The following is a 7,554-nucleotide window of genomic DNA, read 5'->3' as shown; positions in this document are numbered from 1 at the left end:
TCACCCTTTTGGTCTTTTTAAGCTATTTCAAATGCTTACAATGGATGCTTCTTCTTGATGATTAAACATTTTAGTTTCCTGCAGAATCAGCTGGTCCCATGAGCACTGGCCCTGAAATCCTGTTTTAGGGCAGCCCCTTTCCCTTGCAGGGTCGTATGGAGCCACCCTTGTGTGTGTTTGTAAGCTGTGTGTGTCTTCACAAACGCACAAGCAAAACAAATGGCAAACACACTCATTAATTCATAACCAGCTTTAAAGCAAGATGCACACGAAAAGGACTTTACACAGTACAAAGGCAAGAATTTCCCAGCACGCTCACTAGCCAGCCTGCAAAAATAAATTACACTGTAACTTATTAGGGTTAAAAACAGGTTTTAGTTGTGCAGTGTTGCAAAACATGTGGAAGCCCCACTGCCTCATCAAGGCCACTCTGTGTAATGTGGTCCTCACTCTAATCTATCAGAGCCTCCATCTTGAAGCATATATCGCAAAGGATGAATTGTGTACAGCTTCACCAGGAGGCAGCACATTCCTCAAAGGCATAGGAACACACCAGAAGCCCTGCAAATCACAACGGCAGCTGGTAAGTGTGCTGGGAAATTCTTGCTTTTCCATAAACGCACAGGCATAACGTTGTAAGCCAATCCCCTGCTCCCCCATAGATTAACAGCTGCTGGAGACTGCTCTGTCCCTTGTGATCTTCCTGTACCGCAAGTTCGGGGAAGTGGAGTTGAGAGAGCTGGAGCCAGTTGCTTTGGAAACATTACGACTGTAAGTGCTTGGACAAATATGTAAGGAGACATTTTGCTGGGCAATGTATATTGGTTTGTTCGGGATTCATTGTTGAAAACAAGTTTGAGAGTTTAGTTACTACTTTAATGTTATGGGCAGCTTAATTGAAAAATAAGGGAGCTGGAGATGTGTGGGGAGAGAAAAAGCACTACTTCCACAGCAAAAGTCAAGATCTGCATGTCATTTCAGCCATCTTCGTCTCTGGGTCTACTAGATGTTGTGATGTGTATTTCGATCAGTGCATACTCTGCTTATGATTTCTTGTCAAGATTTCAGCTTCAATGTCGAGGTTTATCAAGGTTAATTTTAACTGTGCTATGGAAAGCAGAACATTGAAAAGGGCGTCTAAAAACTGCAGTGGTAGCTTCCAAGTCATTTAGTAAATTTTAAATATGGCTAGCAGCTGTACATTTACCAGCTCCACATCCCTGGAATAACTGCAATTGTATATAAAGGAGGAACTAGATATTGTAGTAGTAAAGTTACATTCAAGCTACTACAGATGTCCTGAATGCTTGGCATAGCTCGATTAGAAGTAATCTTAGAAAGCTGAGCCATTTGTGACTATCATCACTACTGGCCAAGTTGACAACAAATTCTAAGCAGCTAAATATAGCTTACCAGAGACAGAATTATGGCAAGCGTCCAATTAAATAGGTGGCAATCTTTCTAATACAATGGGCCTCTGTAAAATACCCAACAGCAGTTACATTTGATAAGCTAAGCTCAAGATAAGATATGGTCACATCATCAGATTCTTGTGAACAAGTTCAGAAAAACATCAAATTTGCATTACTTCAGGTGGCAGCAGAAGACCTTCAATTGGGATAAAAGTCCATGATGGAACACTATTTTTAGCTGATAAACTGTTGTTCTTACCATAATTACATTGGGAGGCAGCCTTGGCTGTCACACATCTAATTTTTTCATCTCCATTACATGGTGGATTGATGGGGCTAGTCACCTACACAAGCAAGATAAGGTTCCTTGTGCTTTATGTTCATGGGAAATGACAATGACGCTGCATGTCTGGCAATATCAACAGGTATTTTCAGCTGCTCAAAATGTTCTTAGCCTGAACAACCCCTCCCCCCCATCTAAAGACTGTTCAGCTGCAATATAAAAATGGTTGGTTTTGGGTTTGAATACACTTTGCACTAAGATTTCCAGACACAAAATCTTAATGCAGAAAGGCCAGCCATACACTATGACAGCAATGACCTCCGCATGTGTGGTAGAGAGTGGACTTGCAAAGTACTACTGTGCATGTGCAGATCATTACCACCATATTTGATGTGATGAGCAGGTTTTGTATGTATGGATGGCTGTTGTCTTCATTAATGTTTGGGCTAATCCAAAATGGCACCGGATGTGTTACTGTGCAGTCACTGTTTGGGTGACAATAGCTGGCACTGGAGATTCCTCCATCCACATTGTTGGAGGATGGAGGAATCTACTGATTTTCTCCTGTTTAGTCCAACAAGAGAAATCTAGCTGTGTATGGCTATAGCATTATTCTCGGCAAATAAAGACAAACTTTAAATGTGGCCAAAAAAATATTTATTTAAGAAAAAAGGACTTTTGTAACATTTTCACATGAATGTGTTTTAGAATTGCTAAGAACAGTGCAGAATCAGAGCAGTGCAACATCAAGGTGTACTGACATTGGTACACAGAATATCCAGCATGGTTTAGATGACATTTATTTCAGTTCATTTTTATAAACATAAAATGCAGGTATATGATAGAATGATTCTATTCCTAATGCAAAAAGGTTATGAGCAGAAAATTACTAAACTGAGCTTACAGTGTGACAGTATAAGCAGCAGACATTGCGGCCCTAAAGCCCACTATACAAATCCTGACTTCCTAAAAGTCAGACTATTAACAGCCCAGACTGCAATGCAAAAACCTCGGCCCTCTGGGTCTTCCAGCAGAGACATGGTTATGTTCCAGCTTCAGGAAGTTGACATTTGTATAAGGAGTTCATGGGTCTTCCTGCACATGTTGAGTTCACACTTAGAAGCACCTGCTGTCACACTATTAGGCTAGTTTACAAAGTTAATGACGTGTTTGCTTTGGAGGAGCTCAGATACTTACCCAGCAATAAACTTTGTTTTTGTTGGAATAGCACATAAGCAAAAGTACAGCATTTTAGGGTTTATCAGACTAGACATAAATGTATATTTAGTAACATGATGCAATGAAAAGAGATGTGCCGTGCTAGGTAGACTTAGGGACCATTCACACTATTGTGCTGTGTTAACACTTGTTATGCCGCACATTCAAACTTTTTTTTTAGATTTGGGTAGAGTGGGGAAGGGTGAGACCCTGTCAAGTTTTTAATGCTGTATGTGTCCCCACTGGGAGATTCACCCCTTTATTTTTACTGGTGACTATTATGGTAAAAAGTGAAGTGTAATCCAACATTTTTGAGTTGTCCCCAGTAAAGGAGGAGAGGGAACTCTTCCAATGGGGACACCTGTCTAAAGCTGGCCATACACCTATAGATTATCTGCAGATTTTCAATGGTAGGATGGAAAAAGTGCAACAGATTCCTCCAACTAAGCTAAACTGTGTGGATGGAGGAATCTCCCACTGGGCCAAGCTTCAGTATCTTGCTAGTCGGCCCCGCTGGCTGTCAAAATACCTGAACAATCTGATTGAATGCAGGCATTGTTCAGGTATTTTGAGAGCCAGCGGGGCCGACTAGTGTAAGGCCAGCTTTAGACAGTTGTCCCAGGAACAGGTGGCCCCATTGGACGATTTCCCTCTTCTCCTTTACTGGGGACAACTCTAAAATGTTGGATTACACTTCACTTTTTACCATAATAGTCACCAAGTAACTCTTACTTTTGTGAGATTTCCTATGAATTCCTGTTGCATCTGTGGGACAGGAAGTGAATGGGGCAGGGGTTTTAACCCTTCCTTACTCTATGCAAAACTAAAAAAATGTTTGGGCTATACATACACTATGTGAACTTTTTAACTTTGGAGTGTGGAACTGTTAGGAGAAAGATGCCATGCATATATACATTAACACATGGTGTAAAGAACCATTACTTAAATAGGCAAATGGATCAAAAATGCCGCAAATCAGTAGTATTTGTGCTCTGAAAACACAAGAAAATGCATTCTGGTGTGAACTAGGCCAAAGGCTAAACAGGCTACAGGAGATACGGGCTTGCTGTGTGATGGCACAGCATTTTGTATCTCCAAGGGGGGAAAGATATGCAAACTGACCATGCTAACACTTCTATAATTGTCATGGTCAGAATGGGAATTCTGGCAAGGGGATGAACTGGAAGGATCACAATAAAGAACAGGCTACCTTCATAACAACCTATGGAAGAAACCTTTGATGTAAATTAGCAACAACATAATTGGAGGTCGTCTTCTAAAAAACGTCTCAGCAGATCAGGTCAATCTAGCAATGCTCCAAGTTGTAGCTGTACAAAGTTACAGCTACCTTCATATGGGAAGACATTATAATGCAAACAGCCCAGCTACACTGCAGAGAATAAAATATTCATGTTAATAGGACTTTACTGTCAGAAGAAACAAATAAAACTGGAACTATGAGCAAAGTAAAAATGACACATCTAATACGGTCTCCTCACTAGCATTAAAACAGCAGTTTTGTCTTTCTGAGCCTCCATCCCCCCAGTAACATAGTTTTATTACCTGTTGACCATGGTAGTAGATCCATTATTTTTACACCAGTTTTCATGGGCCAAGCTCCCCAGCAAAAGTGGCAGTTAGACGGGTTGGAACAAACCATTTAACACTGACAGGGAGACTCCGAAAAACAATAGCGACTGCTGTGTTAATGCTATTGACAGACTGCATTATTTACAGAAATGTACAAATTTGTTGGCACCCTTACAGCTCATTGAAACAATTCTTCATTCCTCTGAAAAAGTGATGAAATTAAAAGCAGTTGTCTCATTTATATTTGCATGCCTTTGTCATAGCGTAAAGGAAAAACATGCAAAAAGATAAATGATTGCTAATTCTATAAATATATTCTAAAAATGGGCTGGAGAGATTTGTTGGTACCCAGAAAAGATTATTTATAATAGGATCATAGTGAAACTTGGAGGCTTAATTATATTTGGGGGCTGCTTTGCTTTAAGGGGTTCCTCGAATCTGCACATGGCAACATTAAATCTCAGAACTATCAAGGAATTCTGGAGTGAAACATACTATCCTGTGTCAGAAAGCTCTGTATCAGTTGCAGGTCATGGGTCCTCCAACAGGATAATGATCCAAAACACACAGCTAAAAGCACCCAAGAGTAGTTAAGGATTAAACATTGGACAATTGTGAAGTGGCCTTCTATGATCCCTGAGCTGAATCCTATTGAGCATCTATGGATTTAGCTGAAACATGCAGTCTGAAGAATGCACCCTTCAAATATGAGACAGCTGTGGTCCAAAACTACCTTTTGGTAGTTGCAGAGTAGTCCAAACTTCGGTAGGTGCAAAAGTCTCACTGAGAGCTACAGAAATAGCTTATTTGCAGTGATTGTCTCTAAAGGTTTTACAATAAAATATTAGGTTAAGGGTCCCATCATTTTTGTCCATGTCATTTGCATTTCTTTCATTATTTAAAAACTTTCTATTGAATAAAAAATCAAATGCAAAGTCTGATTTTATTGAATATGGAATAATCATGGATGTTTTAGCTTAAAGGTTTGTCTAGGTCTGTATGTAATTTTTTATTTTTTTTGCAGTGCCACTTTATACTTATCCAGCCACAGTCCCATAAATTCTTAGCTTGGTTGTACATGCATTATTTGCATTAGAGACAGGGGGCTTGCCATCAAACACTGCAAGCAGTTATTAAGCCTATCAAGGGATAAATAATAATGATCATTGCAACAGGTGCAGCTGCTCATTCCACTAAAACCATTTAGGAGAGTGGTAACATTCATAGGCACAAGCTAGTCACCTGATCTAGCTAAACATTATCAGATTGGGCAACTAATATGTCATGTATATGTGTAACTTAAAAATATGTCAAAGCAAAAAAAAAAAATCACTCTTCCTTCTGCACTGGAAGTTACCAGCGCACAAGATTTCTAGCAGAATCAACAGGTATTTTTTGTACTTGCTGAACAGATGTAACAAAACATTCAAAAGGTATATTTAGCAGACCAAAGAGGGTGAAGTTCATGAGAATTTATGGTCTTATAACTATTAAAAAAAATACACATGATAAAGGTTAGCTTAAATCAGAGCTAAGCTAAAAGTTTTCGTCTACTTCAAAAACTAATGATTAATGAAGACAAGGTCAGGTCAATGTGAAAACTCATTTGTCAACTTCCAAGTGAGGGAAATGCTTTGTTAGACAGTGTGAAGATTTTCTTCACTATTCCTGTTAGGGTGACAACTCAAAGGTTTGGATTTTTCAGTCCAGGTGACAACGGTTACTAGGACAGAGGGTGAAGTTCCCCAACAGGACACACACAGCATTAAAAAACAGTTCTTGCCCTTCCACACTCCATCCAAAACTAAATGAAAAAGTTTTGGCTTTAGTAATAGATTGATTAAAGGATTTTAAAATTATACCTACAAGCTTGCTCTTCCATAATTTGTTATTGTATTAAATATAGATATCTGCAGATTAACAACTAGAGGGGGCTGTAAAGGGCTTAATAGATTTCCCTACATCTCTTTCTCCACAGGGAGTCTTTAATGAGTTGGATGACTCAAGACTTGCATTGTAAAAAGGAGCAATGATGCCCAGCTATTGTGCAGCATTGCAAAGCAGGAAGTACATAAAGTATGTAATGGGCAAATATGGTTGTATGGCTATACATGGATATATCTTTCAAAATTATACATATTAAATATTAACACACAATAATAAGATGATTCACATCAAACTGATCTCTTTATATGTTATGTAAAATACATTGAAGATACTTTACATTCCTTTTAATCGATACCGCCATAAAATGTTCAAAGGAAAGATTTCATGTTTTATCCTGAACTAGAATCTAGCAGTAATGACAACGATAAAGTGGACAGCGTAGCACACCTTGACTAGAACTGACAAACTAAATAACATTCCAAATGTATTCGTTATTTAAGCTGCTTCTGTTGCATTAAAATGTAGTGGCAATTTACTTTCACAAACTAGAAATAAAGATAGTTGTATTAGCTTTGAGCACTTGGAGTCTCCCCCGCATTCAATACATGGAAAAAATATTTGGGGCGGTTTCTATATCCTCATCCAACTCACTTCCATTAGATTTAATAGAACCTAATAACGAAATTCAGAAAGGCTAGATCTACGTAAAGGAAAGGCCAGCACTCCGTGAAAGTGTTACCAGACAGTGGTCACCCTGATAAAGCAGGCCTCTGTGTCCACAAAACTGATGTTATTACCTTATGAGCAAAACACATTTATCAAGTGCTGGCCTTTCCTTATCTTGCTTTCTGTGGTACCACTGGCCGTGCACCAGAGATAAACATAAGGCTCTTAAAAGGTATGTGTGCATGATGGCATTCTACTACAGATTTGTCTCTGACACATATACATAAATGGGATGAGGTTTTAGCATCAAGCACGTCTGGAAAAAGCAGCCAGGTAGCTTACATACAGACCTCAAGTTCCTGGGAAACCCGACTCCCACCCCAACTGGAGGGATCTAGTCTAGGCTATAGATATATAACAGGCCTAGTGATCACTTTTTGAAAGTTTGCAGCAGAGAGGGAGTACCTTGGATCCCCTTTAAGCTATCGACTAGTCCTC

Source organism: Nanorana parkeri, unplaced genomic scaffold, assembly GCF_000935625.1.
Source record: "Nanorana parkeri isolate BGI_ZX_2015 unplaced genomic scaffold, ASM93562v1 scaffold431, whole genome shotgun sequence".
NCBI classification, from domain to species: Eukaryota; Metazoa; Chordata; class Amphibia; order Anura; family Dicroglossidae; genus Nanorana; species Nanorana parkeri.
The sequence above is the reverse complement of the archived record's forward strand: the minus strand, read 5'-3'. Positions refer to the sequence as shown.